This window comes from Balaenoptera musculus, chromosome 20 (assembly GCF_009873245.2).
Source record: "Balaenoptera musculus isolate JJ_BM4_2016_0621 chromosome 20, mBalMus1.pri.v3, whole genome shotgun sequence".
NCBI classification, from domain to species: domain Eukaryota; kingdom Metazoa; phylum Chordata; class Mammalia; order Artiodactyla; family Balaenopteridae; genus Balaenoptera; species Balaenoptera musculus.
Genome location: NC_045804.1, coordinates 34,940,497 through 34,960,149, shown reverse-complemented (window position 1 = coordinate 34,960,149; position 19,653 = coordinate 34,940,497). Strand labels below are relative to the sequence as shown.

Genomic DNA, 19,653 nt, shown 5'->3' with positions numbered 1-19,653 from the left:
GCCTTGTTTCTAAAAGAAGGGAGTTTCTAGCTCTGAATTGTATTCATTCTGTAGCACATCTAATGCTATTCTTGCTCAACAGCTTTTTCTTCTGTGCTCTCAGTTTTTGAACAGTGTTAATTCAGTAACTTGAAAGCTGATTGTTGCTTTGGTCTGCCAGGCACCAAGGCCCAGGCTCCCAACAAAGGCTCTTCAGACAACACAATAGCCAAGATAAACGGACCCGCAGAGCTGAGTTTACATAGGATCCAAGCTGCCTCTCTGCTCTCCTGGCCTGCTGCTGCAGCAGACTGCTAGATGATTGCACAGCCAGCCTCTGAAGCATTCTCCCTCCCGGACTCTTCCTTCTTTGAATAAAACTGACATAGATCCATTTCCTTTAGTCAAATGACAATATCATCAGCTGTCTCAGCAGTTTGGCTGACCAGACTTTTATTTTTGCCTCACTGCCTGATGGCAATATTCCAACTCCAGCAATTTCTAGGAGTGAAGAGCAGCCTATGCAGGAAAGGTAGGGTGGGCCCTATGGAACTGGGCTGACTTTAGATCAATTAGGAGGGCCATTCTCAGCCTTGGTTGCATATTAGAGTCACCTGGAGAGCTTTTCAAACATAGCAATGCCTGTGCCGAACTCCTAGCAATTGTGATTTAATTAGTCTGGGGAGAAACCTGGGCATGGATGCCTTTAAAAGCTCCCCAGGTGATAAGTGCAGTCAGTGGTGAAGACCACATACTTGGGATCTTATCCTCCAAGGGAGGATTTGAGACTGATACAATTCTTTTCTAAGCCTTCTAGTCTAAAGCTCCCTCCATCATCTCCACAAATTCCATTTTGCAATTAGCTCACAGACATATTTGCAAAAAGCTGCACAAGTAAAAATGTGTTAATGATACAATGCCACACTTCACAGGTTCCAAGACATTTTCTCATATATTCTTTCCTTTGACTCAAAATAACCCAGTGAGGTAAACAGGACAGGTATTATTATCCACAATTTTCTGGTAAGGAAATTAGTATCCTGAGCCAGCTGAGGACACAGACTTCTGGTTTTTGTTCAGCACTTTTGTTTGTTTGTTTTTTTTTTGGCTGCATTGGGTCTTTGTTGCTGCACTCAGGCTTTCTCTAGTTGTGGTGAGCGGGGACTATTCGTCATTGCGATGCACAGGCTTCTCATTGTGGTGGCTTCTCTTGTTGCAGAGCACGGGCTCTAGGCACACAGGCTTCAGTAGTTGTGGCACGCAGGCTCAGTAGCTATGGCGCATGGGCTTAGTTGCTCTGCAGCATGTGGGATCTTTCCAGACCAGGGCTTGAACCCGTGTCCCCTGCATTGGCAGGCGGATTCTTAACCACTGAACCACCAGGGAAACCCCTGTTTAGCACTTTTTAAATTATGTAATATATACTTTACAGTGACATGCATAACCTCGGCTGTCACATATAGGGAGGAAATATTGCACAGGAGTTAAAAGCAAAGATTGTAAAATCAGATGTAAAAATTTGAGTTTTAGTTTTAGTTTGTCATATTAGTTTTATGATATTGGGCAGATATATCTCTCTGAGACTCAACTTTCCTCTACTGGATATAGTCCTGGAATATAGTACCATCTTCAAAGGGGTATCAGTGAGATATAATTGTTGATATTCTCATTATATGATCATGACACATTTACCTACTTGTGAGGATAGAAATAATTTCTAAGAATTATTTAAAGTAGTTGGGCTCCTTTATTCAAAGTTTTCTGCAGTATCAATCTTTGGCTTTCTTACCTGATACTCTGCAGAAAATGAGGGGCTTGATTGGTACTTGAGAGTGGCATTTCTCACTACAGTCATCAAATGATTCCTTTTAAATCAGAAATCAGAATTCTAGCAAATCCACCATTTAAAATTTTTCTTCGTTTATTTTACCAAGGCAGGGCTTGATCAGATGCTTTTTTTTTTTTTTTTTTTTTGGCCATACCACATGGCATGTGGGATCTTAGTTCCCTGACCAGGGATCGAACCTGTGTCCCTACAGTGGAAGCGCAGAGTCTTAACCGCTGGACCCACTGGATCGCCACGGAAGTCCCCAGGTGCTTTTTAAAAAATTAATAGACCTAATTTTTAGAGCAGTTTTAGATTTACAGAAAAATTAAGCAGAGGACAGAGTTCCCATATAATCCTTCCCCTGCACACAGTTTCCTCTATTATTAAAATTTTTTATTAGTATGGTAGGTTTGTTATAATTAATGAACCCATGTTGACCCTTTATTATTAACTAAAGTTTATAGTTATTCAGGTTTCCTTAATTTTTACCTAGTGCCCTTTTTCTGTTCCAGAATCTCATTCAGGTACCACCTTATCTTTAGTTGTCATGTCTCCGAGCTCCTCTTGGCTACGACAGTTTCTCAGACTTCCCTTATTTTTAATGACCTTGACAGTTTTGAGCAGTCCTGGTCAGGTATTTGTAGGATGCCCCTCTATTGGAATTTGTCTGATGTTTTTCTCATGATTAGACTGGGGTCATGAGGTTTGGGGAGGAGGATCACAGGGGTAAAGTGCCATTTTCATCACATATGTCAAAGGTACATACTATCGGGGCTTCCCTGGTGGCGCAGTGGTTAAGAATCCACCTGCCAATGCAGGGCACACAGGTTCGATCCCTGGTCCGGGAAGATCCCACATGCCGCAGAGCAACTCAGCCTGTGTGCCACAACTACTGAAGTCTGCGCACCGAGCCCATGCTCTGCAACAAGAGAAGCCACCCCAATGAGAAGCCCGCTCACTGCAACCAGAGAAAGCCCGCACACAGAAACAAAGACCCAATGCAGCCAAAAATAAAATAAATAAATTTATTTTAAAAAAAAAAAAAAAGGTACATACTATCATTATGATTCAGTGTTGATGTTGACCTCCCTCACCTGGCTGAGGTCGTGTTTGTCAGGTTTCTCCACTGCAGTAACTCCACACTCCCCTTTCTTTGGCAGCAAATTAGTATGTACAACCTACACTATGGGAATTAAGCTCCCCTTTTGCTGTCGTCACCCACCAAGTCATGACAATTAACCTACTTGGTGGTGGCCATAGCCCTGTATGTGCCAGAGTAGAACCATAATGGGGTCTAGGGAGACCTCTTGTGGCTAAATAAGGGCATAACCAGTCAGCTACAGGTTCTCACTATGCCACCAACATCCCTCCAGTTGTCCGGTGGTTCTCAATCAAGAGCGATTTTGCCCCCCAACCCCAGGGAACATTTGGCAATATCTGGAGATGTCTTTGGTTGTCACACTTTTGGGGGGTGACGCTACTGATATCTAGTATGAAGAGGCCAGGGACTCTGCTAAGCATCCTACAATGCACAGGACACATACAACAAAGAATTATCTGAGCTGACATATCAATAATGCTGAGGTTGAGAAGCCCTGTGGCCAACAGCTGTATACAGGTGTATAAAGGTGACAGCTATGCTCAAAGGAATATTGTTATAACAGGGACGGGGGGAAGACCCTGTTTTGTGGGAAAAGAAAAAGGACAAATTCTTCAATAAAATATGCAGCTCAACACTACTGATCACAACAGAGATAGAAGAAATGGTGAAGTGACTTCTGGACATGTGCAGTTTCTTTTCTTTTCTTTTTTTGGAAATGTGCAGTTTCTTTTTGGGCCAATCTTGTGCACATGGACCTGAGTGGCAAGAGCTCATGCTACGGAGCTCAACAGAAGCAAATGGTAACGGGGAGCTGCTCTGAGCAGAAGAGGTACAGGTAGGAAAGAAATTGGACCGGGGCCAGTGTTTTGAGAAGGGGATTATGTGATAAAATTGTTCATTTCAGATAATTGTTTTAAAACTAAGAACAGTCTTGAGGGAAAAAATTTTAGCCAGTCCAATTGAACAACCACAATCCACAAATACTTTCAACTGTATTTCCTATACATACATATTTTTATGCTGTGGCAATTGATCAATATGACCATCCATATTCTGCTTTTTTCACTGAATATTTTATCTGAAATATTTTTTCATATTCCTAGAGTCTCCATTATCTTTTTTAATGTCTCTATGATATTCCATAACATAGTTGCAACATACTACAGGCATTCTTCTATTGTTAGACAATAACATTGTGTCAGTTTTTCCCTTTTCTAACACTGCAACATAGTGTTTTTCTACAGTTAAAGTGTTTCCTTAGGTTTCCTTTCTAGGAGTCAGATTCTAGGGTCAAAAAGTATGAACAGTATGGCAACGTAGCAGAGTGGATAGGAACACAGAATTTGAAATTACACAACCTGGGTACAAAATTCACTCCTGCCCATTACCACCTACATGACTTGAATGATTTGCTTAAAGCTCCCAGATCCTCTGGGGACTGAGGTTATGATCCTGTATGCCAAGTACCTGGCACAGATCCTGGCAAATAGACAAATTACTGTTGTTGTTAACAAATTACCGTTACTGTTGTTGTTGAGCCCACCCACCGCAACTAAGACCCGGTGCAACCAAGTAAATAAATAAATTTTTTTTTTTGGAAATTTCATGTAATGAATGAAACATTTATATTAACATATTTCCATACAAATAAGCCAATGAAAGTTTAGTATTAGCTGTTTTGTTTGTTTTTTTATACTGCAGGTTCTTATTAGTCATCAATTTTATACACATCAGTGTATACATGTCAATCCCAATAGCCCAATTCAGCACACCACCATCCCCACCCCACCGCAGTTTTCCTCCCTTGGTGTCCATATGTCTGTTCTCTACATCTGTGTCTCAACTTCTGCCCTGCAAACTGGCTCATCTGTACCATTTTTCTAGGTTCCACATACATGCATTAATATACGATATTTGTTTTTCTCTTTCTGACTTACTTCACTCTGTATGACAGTCTCTAGATCCATCCACGTCTCAACAAATGACTCAGTTTCGTTCCTTTTTATGGCTGAGTAATATTCCATTTTATATATGTACCACATCTTCTTTATCCATTTGTCTGTCGATGGGCATTTAGGTTGCTTCCATGACCTGGCTATTGTAAATAGTGTTGCAATGAACATTGGGGTGCATGTGTCTTTTTGAATTATGGTTTTCTCTGGGTATACGCCCAGTAGTGGGATTGCTGGATCATATGGTAAATCTATTTTTAGTTTTTTAAGGAACCTCCATACTGTTCTCCATAGTGGCTGTATCAATTTACATTCCCACCAACAGTGCAAGAGGGTTCCCTTTTCTCCACACCCTCTCCAGCATTTGTTGTTTGTAGATTTTCTGATGATGCCCATTCTAACAGGAGTGAGGTGATACCTCATTGTAGTTTTGATTTGCATTTCTCTAATAATTAGTGATGTTGAGCAGCTTTTCATGTGCTTCTTGGCCATCTGTATGTCTTCTTTGAAGAAATGTCTATTTAGGTCTTCTGCCCATTTTTGGATTGGGTTGTTTGTTTCTTTTTTTTTTAATTTTTTTTTAACTTTTTTTTGGGTTTATTTAGTTATTTAGTTATTATTTATGGCGGTGTTGGGTCTTCGTTTCTGTGCGAGGGCCTTCCCTAGCTGCGGCAAGTGGGGGCCACTCCTCATCGCAGTGCGCGGGCCTCTCATTATCGCGTCCTCTCTCATTGTGGAGCACAGGCTCCAGACGCGCAGGCTCAGTAATTGTGGCTCACGGGCCTAGTCGCTCCGTGGCCTGTGGGATCTTCCCAGACCAGGGCTCAAACCCGTGTCCCCTGCATTGGCAGGCAGATTCTCAACCACTGCGCCACCAGGGAAGCCCCTGTTTCTTTAATATTGAGCTGAATGAGCTGTTTATATATTTTGGAGATTAATCCTTTGTCCGTTGATTCGTTTGCAAATATTTTCTCCCATTCTGAGGGTTGTCTTTTCGTCTTGTTTATGGTTTCCTTTGCTGTGCAAAAGCTTTGAAGTTTCATTAGGTCCCATTTGTTTATTTTTGTTTTTATTTCCATTACTCTAGGCGGTGGATCAAAAAAGATCTTGCTGTGATTTATGTCAAAGAGTGTTCTTCCTATGTTTTCCTCTAAGAATTTTATAGTGTCTGGTCTTACATTTAGGTCTCTAATCCATTTTGAGTTTATTTTTGTGTACGGTGTTAGGGAGTGTTCTAATTTCATTCTTTTACATGTAGCTGTCCAGTTTTCCCAGCACCACTTATTGAAGAGACTGTCTTTTCTCCGTTGTATATCCTTGCCTCCTTTGTCATAGATTAGTTGACCATAGGTGCGTGGGTTTATCTCTGGACTTTCTATCCTGTTCCATTGATCTATATTTCTGTTTTTGTGCCAGTACCATATTGTCTTGATTACTGTAGCTTTGTAGTATAGTCTGAAGTCAGAGAGTCTGATTCCTCCAGCTCTGTTGTTTTCCCTCAAGACTGCTTTGGCTATTTCAGGTCTTTTGTGTCTCCATACAAATTTTAAGATTTTTTGTTTTAGTTCTGTAAAAAATGCCATTGGTAAATTGATAGGGATTGCATTGAATCTGTAGATTGCTTTGGGTAGTATAGTCATTTTCACAATATTGATTCTTCCAATCCAAGAACATCGTATATCTCTCCATCTGTTGGTATCATCTTTAATTTCTTTCATCAGTGTCTTATAATTTTCTGCATACAGGTCTTTTGTCTCCCTAGGTAGGTTTATTCCTGGGTATTTTATTCTTTTTGTTGCACTGGTAAATGGGAGTGTTTCCTTAATTTTTCTTTCAGATTTTTCATCATTAGTGTATAGGAATGCAAGAGATTTCTGTGCATTAATTTTGTATCCTGCAACTTTACCAAATTCATTGATTAGCTCTAGTAGTTTTCTGGTGGCATCTTTAGGATTCTCTATGTATAGTATCATGTCATCTGCAAACAGTGACAATTTTACTTCTTCTTTTCCAATTTATATTCCTTTTATTTCTTTTTCTTCTCTGATTGCTGTGGCTAGGACTACCAAAACTATGTTGAATGATAGTGGTGAGAGTGGACATCCTTGTCTCGTTCCTGATCTTAGAGGAAATGCTTTCAGTTTTTCACCATTGAGAATGATGTTTGCTGTGGGTTTGTTGGATATGGCCTTTATTATGTTGAGGTAGGTTCCCTCTATGCCCACTTTCTGGAGAGTTTTTATCATAAATGGGTGTTCAATTTTGTCAAAAGCTTTTTCTGCATCTATTCAGATGATCATATGGTTTTTATTCTTCAATTTGTTAATATGCTGTATCACATTGATTGATTTGCGTATATTGAAGAATCCTTGCATCCCTGGGATAAATCCCACTTGATCATGGTGTATGATCCTTTTAATGTGTTGTTGGATTCTGTTTGCTAGTATTTTGTTGAGGATTTTTGCATCTATATTCATCAGTGATATTGGTCTGTAATTTTCTTTTTTTGTAGTATCTTTGTCTGGTTTTGGTATCACGGTGATGGTGGCCTCATAGAATGCGTTTGGGAGCATTCCTTCCTCTGTAATTTTTTAGAAGAGTTTGAGAAGGATGGGTGTTAACTCTTCTCTAAATGTTTGATAGAATTCACCTGTGAAGCCATCTGGTCCTGGACTTTTGTTTGTTGGAAGATTTTTAATTATAGTTTCAATTTCATTACTTGTGATTGGTCGGTTCATATTTTCTATTTCTTCCTGGTTCAGTCTTGGAAGGTTATACCTTTCTAAGAATTTGTCCATTTCTTCCAGGTTGTCCATTTTATTGGCATAGAGTTGCTTGTAGTCGTCTCTTAGGATGCTTTGTATTTCTGTGGTGTCCGGGGTAACTTCTCCTTTTTCATTTCTTATTTTGTTGATTTGAGTCCTCTCCCTCTTTTTCTTGATGAGTCTGGCTAATGGTTTATCAATTTTGTTTATCTTCTCAAAGAGCCAGCTTTTAGTTTTATTGATCTTTGCTATTGTTTTCTTTGTTTCTATTTCATTTATTTTTGCTCTGATCTTTATGATTTCTTTCCTTCTACTAATTTTGGGTGTTGTTTGTTCTTCTTTCTCTAGTTCCTTTAGGTGTAATGTTAGATTGTTTATTTGAGATGTTTCTTGTTACTTGAGGTAGGCTTGTATTGCTATAAACTTCCCTCTTAGAACTGCTTTTGCTGCATCCCATAGGTTTTGGACCATTGTGTTTTCATTGTCATTTGTCTCTAGGTATTTTTTTATTTCCTCTTTGATTTCTTCAGTGATCTCTTGGTTACTTAGTAAGTATTGTTTAGCCTCCATGTGTTTGTGTTTTTTACTTTTTTTTCCCTGTAACTGATTTCTAATCTCATACCATTGTGGTTGGAAAAGATGCTTGATATGATTTCAATTTTCTTAAATTTACTGAGGCTTGATTTGTGACCCAGGATGTGATCTATCCTGGAGAATGTTCCATGTGCAATTGAGAAGAAAGTGTAATCTCCTGTTTTTAGATGGAATGTCCTATAAATATCAATTAAATCTATCTGGTCTATTTTGTCATTTAAAGCTTGTGTTTCCTTATAAATTTTCTGTCTGGATGATCATCCATTGGTGTAAGTGAGGTGTTAAAGTCCCCCACTATTCTTGTGTTACTGTCGATTTCCTCTTTTATAGCTGTTAGCAGTTGCCTTATGTATTGAGGTGCTCTTATGTTGGGTGCATATATATTTATAATTGTTATATCTTCTTCTTGGATTGATCCCTTGATCATTATGTAGTGTCCTTCCTTGTCTCTTGTAACATTCTTTATTTTATTTTATTTTATTTTATTTTATTTATTTATTTTTTTTTTAAAAGATAACCTCTTTTTCTTTTTAAATTTTATAGCTACTTTATTTATTTATTAATTATTTATTTTTGGCTGTGTTGGGTCTTCGGTTCGTGCGAGGGCTTTCTCTAGTTGCGGCAAGCGGGGGCCACTCTTCATCGCGGTGCGGGGACCGCTCTTCATCGCGGTGCGCGGGCCTTTCACTATCGCGGCCCCGTTGCGGGGCACAGGCTCCAGACGCGCAGGCTCAGTAGTTGTGGCTCACGGGCCCAGCTGCTCCGTGGCATGTGGGATCTTCCCAGACCAGGGCTCGAACCCGTGTCCCCTGCATTAGCAGGCAGATTCTCAACCACTGCGCCACCAAGGAAGCCCCATTCTTTATTTTAGATTCTATTTTATCTGATAGGAGTATTGCTACTCCAGCTTTTTTTTGATTTCCATTTGCATGGAATATCTTTTTCCATCCCCTCACTTTCAGTTTGTATGTGTCCCTAGGTCTGAAGTGGGTCTCTTGTAGACAGCATATATATGGGTCTTGTTTTTGTATCTATTCAGCGAGCCTGTGTCTTTTGGTTGGAGTGTTTAATTCATTCACATTTAAGGTAATTATTGATATGTGTGTTCCTATTACCATTTTCTCTAATTGTTAGGGGTTTGTTTTTGTAGGTCCTTTTCTTCTCTTGTTTTTCTTCTTCTTGTGTTTCTCACTCAGAGAAGTTCCTTTAGCATTTGTTGTAGAGCTGGTTTGGTGGTGCTGAATTCTCTTAGCTTTTGCTTGTCTGTAAAGCTTTTGATTTCTGCATCGAATCTGAATTAGATCCTTGCCGGGTAGAATAATCTTGGTTGTAGGTTCTTCCCTTTCATCACTTTAAATATATCGTGCCACTCCCTTTTGGTTTATAGAGTTTCTACTGAGAAATCAGCTGTTAACCTTATGGGAGTTCCCTTGTATGTTATTTGTCATTTTTCCCTTGTTGCTTTCAACCATTTTTCTTTGTCTTTAATTTTTGTCAATTTGTTTCCTGTGTCTTGGCATGTTTCTCATTGGGTTTATCCTGCCTGGGACTCTCTGTGCTTCCTGGACTTGAGTGGCTATTTCCTCTCCCATGTTAGGGAAGTTTTCGACTATAATCTCTTCAAATATTTTCTCGGGTCCTTCCTCTCTCTCTTTTCCTTCTGGGACCCCTATTGCAAATGTTGGTGCATTTAATGTTGTCCCAGAGGTCTCTTAGGCTGTCTTCATTTCTTTTCATTCTTTTTTCTTTACTCTGTTCTGCGGCAGTGAATTCCACCATTCTGTCTTCCAGGTCACTTATCCGTTTTTCTGCCTCAGTTATTCTGCTATTGATTCCTTCTAGTGTAATTTTCGTTTCAGTTATTGTATTGTTCATCTCTGTTTGTTTGTTCTTTAATTCTTCTAGGTCTTTGTTCTTTAATTCTTCTAGGTCTTTGTTGAACATTTCTTGCATTTTTTCGATCTTTGCCTCCATTCTTTTTCCGAGGTCCTGGATCATCTTCACTATCATTATTCTGAATTCTTTTTCTGGAAGGTTGCCTATCTTCACTTCATTTAGTTGTTTTTCTGGGGGTTTATCTTGTTCCTTCATCTGGTACAAAGTCCTCTGCCTTTTCATTTTGTCTATCTGTCTGTGAATGTGGTTTTCCTTCCACATGCTGCAGAATTGAAGTTCTTCTTGCTTCTGCTCTCTGCCCTCTGATGGATGGGGCTATCTAAGAGGCTTGTGCAAGTTTCCTGATGGGAGGGACTGGTGGTGGGTAGAGCTGGCTGTTGCTCTGGCAGGCAGAGCTCAGTAAAACTTTAACCTGCTTGTCTGCTGATGGGTGGGGCTGGGTTCCCTCCCTGTTGGTTGTTTGGCCTGAGGTGACCCAGCACTGGAGCCTACCTGGCTCTTTGGTGGGGTTAATGGCAGACTCTGGGAGGGATCACGTCAAGGAGTACTTCCCAGAACTTCTGCTGCCAGTGTCCTTGTCCCCATGGTGAGCCACAGCCACCCCCCACCTCTGCAGGAGACCCTCCAACACTAGTAGGTAGGTCTAGTACAGTCTCCTATGGGGTCACTGCTCCTTCCCCTGGTTCCTGATGCACACACTACTTTGTGTGTGCCCTCCAAGAATGGAGTCTCTGTTTCCCCCAGTTCTGTCAAAGTCCTGCAATCAAATCCTGCTAGCCTTCAAAGTCTGGTTCTCTAGGAATTCCTCCTCCCATTGCCAGACCCCCAGGTTGGGAAGCCTGACGTGGGGCTCAGAACCTTCACTTCAGTGGGTGGACTTCTTTGGTATACATGTTCTCCAGTTTGTGAGTCACCCACCCAGCAGTTATGGGATTTGATTTTTAATGTGATTGTTCCCCTCCTACCATCTCACTGTGGCTTCTCCTTTGTCTTTGGATGTGGAGTATCTTTTTTGGTGAGTTCCAGAGTCTTCCTGTCTATGATTGTTCAGCAGTTAGTTGTGATTCTGGTGCTCTCGCAAGAGGAAGTGATCACATCTCCTTCTACTCTGCTATCTTGAACCAATCTCCTCTTTGCTTGGTTGGTAGTTCTTTTTTTTTTTGGCCTCAATGCATGGCTTGCGGGATCTTAGTTCCCCTACCAGGGATTGAACCCAGGCCCCAGCAGTGAAAGCACCAATCCCTAACCCCTGGACCACAAGGAAATTCCCATATTTTTAATTTTTTGAGGAATCTCCATACTGTTTTCCATAGTGGATGCACAAATTTTCATTCCCACCAACAGTGCATGAGGGTTGTCTTTTCTTCACATCTGTTGCCAACACTTATTATTTGTTGCCTTTTTGATAATAGCCATTCTGACAGGTATGAGGTCATGTCTCATTGTGGTTTTGATTTGCATTTCCCTGATGATTAGTGACGTTGAACAAAGATGCTCATGCATCTGTTGGCCATCTGTATGTCTTCTTTAGAAAAATATCTCTTCAGATCCTCTGCCCATTTTTTAATCAGGTTGTTTATTTTTTTGATATTGAGTTGTGTGAGTTCTTTGTATATTTTGGATCTTAACCCCTTATATAATTTGTAAATATATTCTCACATTCAGTAGGTAGCATTTTTGTTTTGTTGATAGTTTCCTTTGCTGTGCAAAAGCTTTTTAGTTTGATGTCATCCCATTTGATTATTGTTGCTTTTGTTTCCCTTGCTTAAGGAGGCATATCCAAAATTTTTTTCCTAAGACTGATGTCAAAGAGCATACTGCCTATGTTTTCTTCTAGAAGTATTATGGTTTGGGGTCTTACATTTAAGGATTTAATCCTTTTCAAATTTATTTTTATACATGATGTGAGAGAAAGTTCAGTTTGATTCTTTTGCAGGTAGCTGTCCCAGTTTCCCAACAACGTCTTTTCCCCATCTTTTCCCCATTCTTGCCTCCTTTGTCATATATTAATTGTCCATTTAAGTGTGGGTTTATTTCTGAGCTCTCTATTCTGTTCCACTGATCTATGTGTCTGTTTTTGTGCCAATACCATACTGGTTTTTTTTGGTTTGTTTTGTTTTTTTAAAGTCTATGATTTTCTTTTTTTTTTTTTAATTTTTTATAGCTACTTTATTTATTTATTTATTATTTATTTTTGACTGTGTTGGGTCTTCGGTTCGTGCGAGGGCTTTCTCTAGTTGCGGCAAGCGGGGGCCACTCTTCATCGCGGTGCGGGGACCACTCTTCATCGCGGTGTGCGGGCCTTTCACTATCGCGGCCTCTCTTGTTGCGGAGCACAGGCTCCAGACGCGCAGGCTCAGTAGTGTGGCTCACGGGCCTAGTTGCTCCGTGGCATGTGGGATCTTCCCAGACCAGGGCTCGAACCCGTGTCCCCTGCATTAGCAGGCAGATTCTCAACCACTGCGCCACCAGGGACGCCCTACCATACTGTTTTAATTACCGTAGCTTTGTAATATAGTTTGTAATCAGGGCGTGTGACACTCCAGCTTTGTTCTTTCTCAAGATTGTTTTGGCTATTTGGGATCTTTTGTGTTTCTTTTGTGTTTGTGTAAAAATTTTAGAATTCTTTGTTCTGGTTCTGTGAAAATGTCATCAGTATTTTGATAGGAATTTCACTGAACCTGTAGATTGTCTTGGGTAGTATGGTCATTTAAACAATATTAATTCTTCCAATCCATGGTCAGGGTATAACTTTTCATTTTTGTTTGTGTATGTGTTTTCTTCAATTTCTTTCATCAGTGTCTTACAATTTTTTGAGTACCGGTCTTTTACCTCCTTAGTTAGATTTATTCCTAGGTATTTTATTCTTTTTGATGCAATTGTCAATGGGATTGTTTTCTTAATTTCTCTTTCTGATAGTTTGTTGTTAGTGTATAGGAACACAACAGATTTGTCTATATTAATTTTGTATTCTGAGCTTTACCAATTGATGAGTTCTAGTAGTTGTTTGGTGACATCTTTAGGATTTTCTATGTATAGTATTACATCATCTGCAAACAGTGACAGTGTTACTTTGTCCTTTGAAATTTGGATTTCTTTTATTTCTTTTTCTTGTCTGATTGCTGTGGCTAGGACTGCCAATAACACGTTAAATAAAAGTAGTGAGAGTGGACATCCTTGTCTTATTCCTGATCTTAGAGGGAATGTTTTTTCAGCTTTTCACCACTGAGTATGATATTAGCTGTGGGCTTGTCACATATGGCCTTTATAATGTTGATGTATGTTACCTCTATACCCACATTTGTGGAGAGTTTTTTTTTTTTTTTTTTTTTTGGCTGCATTGGGTCTTCATGGCTGTGCGTGGGCTTTCTCTAGTTGCGGCGAGCAGGGGCTACTCTTCATTGCGCTGCACGGGCTTCTCATTGCAGTGACTTCTCTTGTTGCGGAGCACAGGCTCTAGGTGCATGGGCTTCAGTAGTTGCGGCACACGGGCTCAGTAGTTGTGGCTCACGGGCTCTAGAGCACAGGCTCAGTAGTTGTGGCACATGGGCTTAGTTGCTCCGCGGCATGTGGGATCTTCCCGGACCAGGGCTCGAACCCGTGTCCCCTGCATTGGCAGGCAGATTCTTAGCCACCGCGCCACCAGGGAAGTCCTGTGGAGAGTTTTTAATCATAAATGGAAGTTGAACTTTGTCAAAAGTTTGTTTCTGCATCTATTGAGATGATCTTTTATTCTTCAGTTGTTAATGTTGTGTATTACATTGATTGATTTTCACATATTGAATCATCCTTGCCTCCCTGGAATAAATCTCATTTGATCATGGTGTGGGATCCTTTTAATGTACTGTTGAATTTGTCTTGCTAATGTTTTGTTGAGGATTTTTGCATCTTTGTTCATCAGTGATACTGGCCTGTAATTTTTGTGTGTGTGTGTGATATCTTTGTCTAGTTTTGGTAACAGGGTGATGCCGGCCTCATAGAATGTGGCAGTCTGATAGGTGTGGCTGCCCCCGGTCCGGTTGCTTGCCAGACTCTGCCTTGTGCAGAGGCTGCCAGCTGCTGGTGGGTGGGGTCAGATCCCAGGGTCTTTGGCTGCAGAGCCCTGGAGGCCCTGGAGCTAGTATTGGCCTGCTGGTAGGCAGGGCCAGTTCTTGACATGGCTGGATGTGGGGTCTGGGGTGTCCTGAAGCTGTATCTGCCTGCTGGTGGGTTGGGCTGGACTCCAGGGTCACTGGCTGAGGGGCCCAAAATGTCCCAGAGCTGGCATTGGCCAACTGGTAGGTGTGGTCAGGGCCCAGGGGGTCCTAGAGCTGATGCTGGCTTGCTGGTGAGTGGCCTGGGTTCTGACATGGCAGGCTGTGGGGCTGAGGTGGTCCTGGGGCTGTTGTCCATCTGCTGGTGGGCAGGGCTGGGGCCCAGGCGTTCTCAGAGCTATTGCTAGCTGCTGGTGGGCAAAGCCAGGTCCTGGAGTCTCTGGCTGCAGGGTCCTGAAGGCTCCAGGGGTAGTACCTGTGCACTGTTGGGCAGGGCCAGGTCCTGGGCCCTCTGGTGGATCAGGCTGGGTCCCGGGGCAGCAGGACACTCAAGGAGTCCTAAGGCAGTCGGCCTGCTGGTGGGTGTGGCTATGTCCCCACCTGGCTAGATGCTTGGCCTGAGGTGTCCCAGTTATGGTGCCAACAGGCTGGTGGGTGGGGCCAGGTCACAGCACTAATAAGCTAGAGGAAGACTCCAGAATGGGGCTTGTCAGCACCAGTGGTAGAATGAGCTCCCAAAATGGCTGCCACCAGCATCTATGTCCCCAGGGTGAGCTCCAGTTGCCTCCTGCCTCTATAGAAGGCTCCAAGATCAGCAGGTGGGTCTGACTTGGGCTTCTTTCAAGTTACTATTTCTGCCCTGGGTCTCAGAGCATGTGAGACTTTGTGAGTGAGTTTTTTTGTTTTTTGTTTTTGTTTATATGGCCATGCCACACAGCCTGTGGGATTTCAGTTCCCCAACCAGGGATTGAACCCAGGCCATGGCAGTGAAAGGCCAGAATCATAACCACTAGGCCACCAGGGAACTCCCCATGAGTGAGTTTTTTAAGAGGGGAGTTTCTATTTCCTACAGCCCTCCAGCTCTCCCCAAAGTAAGCCCCACTGTCCTTCAAAGCCAAATGTTCTGGAGGCTCTGGGCTGGGGAGACTGATATGTGGCTCGGACCCCTTTCTCCTTATGGAGAACCTCTGCAATTGTAATTATCCTCCCGTTTGTGGGTCGTCCACCTGGGGGTATGGGTCTTGACTATACCACATCTCCGCCCCTCCTGCCATCTCATTGTGGCTCCTTCTTTATATCTTTAGTTGTAGAAGATGCTTTCTGCTAGTCTTCAGGTCTTTCTCACCAATAGTTGCTCTGTAAATAATTGTAATTTAGGTGTACCCATGGGAGGTGGTGAGCTCCGTGTCTTCCTACTCTGCCATCTTGCCACTCCTCTGATTAAGACCCTGACTTATGTTTTTAACTGGACCACTTTGGCTGCTCTGTTGAGAAAAGACTGAAGAAGAGCAATGGAAGAAGCAGAGCAGGGAAAAAGCAGGGAAAGCTTTTGCAGTAATCCAGGAGAGGGATGGTTTGGGCTTGGGTCAGGGTTGCAGCAATACAGGAAAAAGTCAGAAGGAGTCTGATATTGCATACATTTTGAAGGTAGATTTGGCAGGGTTCTTTCATGGGATTGGGGTAGAAGAAAAAGAGAGTATCAAGCATCGTTCCAGATTTTTTGCACAAACTTTTTGGTATAATTGATCACACAGAGAACCCAGCAGGAGTCAATCCTTCAAACCTCAAAATAGTAACATAAAGTTTAGGAACTATTCCATGTGAATATTCCATGTGAAAACTTTTCTGTAATAGCCTTGAACCTACTTACACCTGTAATCAAAAAAATCATTTCTACTGGAGGAATTTAAGCCAGTTTACAATTATAACTGACAAAGAGTGGCTTTGTTTATGTCTCCTCCAAGGGCTCTAAATGCTTCACAAATCCCCCATGGCCAGTTGCTTCACCTCAACTACAAAGCCACTTCAAAAACAGAGAATTAAGAGGTGTGAAAGAGGCATGAGAATCTAGGTCAGGAAAGCTAACGCCCGTCTCATAAGAAAATAGGGCAAAGCTATCTGCAATGCTTAGTTAAGGTAAATAGAACTCTGGGTCTTACAAAACTGTTCAAAAATGACCTAAACAAGAAACAGAAGTACCCCTCTTATTTCCTACTGCAAGAGCAAAATTAAGGGAATTGCTTAGGGCATTCACAGGATGAAATGATCCTGGTCAATAAAAAGTTCAAGATTAATATTAAATATGCACAACACAGCTGTTGGGCTTTCTCAGAAAATTATCCAAAATGCTTATGAGCCAGTTTTCCTACATGACAACAGCAAAACCCCATGGATTTCTGTCTTTATTACCTTAATAAGGGGGTAAGATAAGTGCACACTACAATTTGTGTCACCCTACTCTGAAAGAGTGGAATTCAGAAACTTTCAAGTGACAGGAAAAGTGTGAATAATCATCAGCAAGCTACACTAGAAATGAAAGCATGAGGAAATGGCATCTTTTGCTGGCCTGTCCTGGTGCCCACATCTTCAAGTCAGCAGCCAGAACTGAGGGCGAAACTTGAGATTGCTGCAGGTTCACCAGTGCAAAGCTGGTTTGATCATTCACATGAGGATTAAAGCCACAGACTTGGCCTCATCACCAGGTCCTAATTAACTGAACTAACTAGTCCTTTATATCAGGGATTAGCAAACTATGACTCATGGGCTAAATACTGCTTGGGTTTTTTGGGGGGTTTTTTTTGGGTTTTTTTGGATAGCCCACAAGCTAAGAATGGTTTCTACATTTTTAGATGGTTGAAAAAATCAAAAGGAGAAGAATATTTTGTGAAATGGGAAAATTACATAAAATGCAAATTTCAGTGTTCATAAATAAATTTAAATTGGAACACAATCCTACTTATCCATCTAGGTAGGCTCTCTGGTTGCTTTTGCATTTTAACAGCAGAGTTGAGTAGTCATGACAGAGACCCTATAGCCTGCAAAGCGTAAAATATTTACTATCTAGTTCTTTACAGAAAGTTTGCCAACTACCTACTCGAGATCACACTGGTATATACAATGTAGAAATCACAGTTGAAGGAATTTATATTTCCAAAATGGAATTGAGGACACATCGTAGAAATGGAAAAGCACAGAAACAAAACTCTTTAATGTTGCATGTATATAGCTTTTACTTGCAGCACTTGGTGTTCATTCTTTCCAGGAAGTAGAAAGGAGAGTGATCACTTTTCCAAGTAAGGAAAGGGATACTAATCCATTTAATCAGCTAGAATCAGATACTATTCATGTTTTCTGCTCTCAGATTGTTCTTTTCCATGGTGAGTTAGTAAAAGACAAAAGGGTGCTTAGAGACAGAAAATAGACAATGATGATTCAGTCAACATGCACACAGGTGGATTAAAATTTTAGAATGGATTTTCAGAACAGAGACCTTGCCTGTCTTTTTTCACTATGGTACACTAGAACCTTTACATGTGAGCACTCCAATATTTGTCAAATACTTGTGAGCACTCAAATATCTGCACACACTTATGAAGAAAGTTGGCTACTATATCTCATACTTTCTTCAAGCAACAAATGAGTCATTTGGTTCTTGGCTTCTGATTGTTTTGGGGAAACTGAACCAGCAACACTTGAGACCTCTGCTCAGTTTCAGGATTAGAGTCCTCAGGAACCTAGTGGCCCCTTGTCTCCCTCTCTGTGCTTATGTCAAAGGGCAAGTATAGTTATTATTGAGTGAAGTCTCCACAGGAAGATTTATTTCTGATTCCAACTTACTGGGTTGGCCAACATCAGACAAGCCTTGGGCCAGTATAAACAGAGTCATGTTGACGACACTTTTCAACCTCTATACCTCCTCTTCCTGCAGTCAAAGCTCTTTCCTTCTTGAAGAGTTTTTCAAAGACCAAAACAAAACAAAACCCAAACCAGAATGCTCTTCTTAACACACAGGAAGCCATTTTATCTTCAATAAATACTGAAAGAAATTCATAGATCCCTTACCTAATTTTTTTAAATTGCAAATATGCGATTAACTAAATTATCTGAAATATTAACCCTGAAGAATGTTGTTGTTGTTGTTGTCTACTCAAAAAGAGAGTTTCCATAGTTCAGTTTCTCTTTCCTAACTCTTTTCAACTTGACGTTTTAACAAAGATCTATCATGTACCTCCTATGCGTTTTGCCAAGTTGGGAAAGAGGTAAATAGCAGAGATGAATGAGATGAGTTTCCTGTACTCCAGAAGCTCAAGGCAATAAAAGCTGTTTTTTGTGTGTGGCTGTAACCCCAAGGGAAAGTGAAATATATGCCTTCGCTACACATTGCAGACAAAAAGAAAAATGTAAGAAATCTCTACTCCACTGGACAGAATTTACTTTAGTTTTATGACACCAACAAAAATTCCAACGAGAGCACTTTGGAGCGTTTATGCTATCATTGAAGACCTTTCAAAGATTGTTGTCTAAGTAGTCTCAAGAGATAAACAGCCAGAACACTGCTGGTTCTCCAAAATATTAAGTACAAATGCACTACCAGCTAAGAATAAAAATTTTCCTTTTGCCTACCATAACAAGACAGGAAATACAGAGAACTAAGTCAGATCTCCAGATTCTCTCCAAGTTCAGATACTAAATCCTTATTGTGTATATCATGAGCTTTGCCTTTGAAAACCTCGGTGTGAATACTCTGTGATTTATTTGATCATCAACCCTGGGCAATTCTTGGCACTCTCTGAGCCTCTGTCTCTTCATGATTACCTCACAGGACTTCTGTGAGAATCAAGGAAGACAACGTATATAAAAATGCCTTATAAATTATAATTCCTGGGGCTTCCCTGGTGGCGCAGTGGTTGAGAATCTGCCTGCCAATGCAGGGGACACAGGTTCGAGCCCTGGTCTGGGAAGATCCCACATGCCGCGGAGCAACTAGGCCCGTGAGCCACAACTACTGAGCCTGCGCGTCTGGAGCCTGTGCTCCGCAACAAGAGAGGCCATGATAGTGAGAGGCCCACACACCGCGATGAAGAGTGGCCCCCGCTTGCCACAACTGGAGAAAGCCCTCGCACAGAAAAACGAAGACCCAACACAGCTAAAAATAAATAAATAAATAAATAAATAATTTTAAAAAATATATATATATCTTCTTAAAAAAAATTATAATTCCTCACCAATCCCTTGAGAGTAAGAACTGCATCTTATTCCTTATCAAATCCCCAATGTCTAGGACAATGCCTGGTATGTAGAAGACACTTAATTTTAACTGAAGGAATACTTTACTATATAAGTATCAGTTATTATGCAGCAACTTTTACTATAGTTTGTGGATTAATAACAGGGTAGTAACCGAATATAAGATGTCAAGTTAGAAACTGTCCTTGGACCATTAAGCTCTTATTCTGAATCTTTCTCTCTAAAAGATGATTTTCCTTAAACAACAAGGTCCTAC

At 41.1% G+C, this 19,653-nt stretch overlaps 1 long non-coding RNA gene across 1 annotated transcript in view; it reads left to right on the top strand.

The window, feature by feature from the left end:
- LOC118886540 overlaps positions 1-19,653 on the top strand; it is a 61,082-nt gene that overhangs the window by 11,651 nt on the left and 29,778 nt on the right. Inside the window, exon 2 of the long non-coding RNA XR_005017764.1 lies at positions 3,633-3,744. This is a non-coding gene — a long non-coding RNA (uncharacterized LOC118886540). The remainder of the gene's footprint in view (positions 1-3,632; positions 3,745-19,653) is intronic.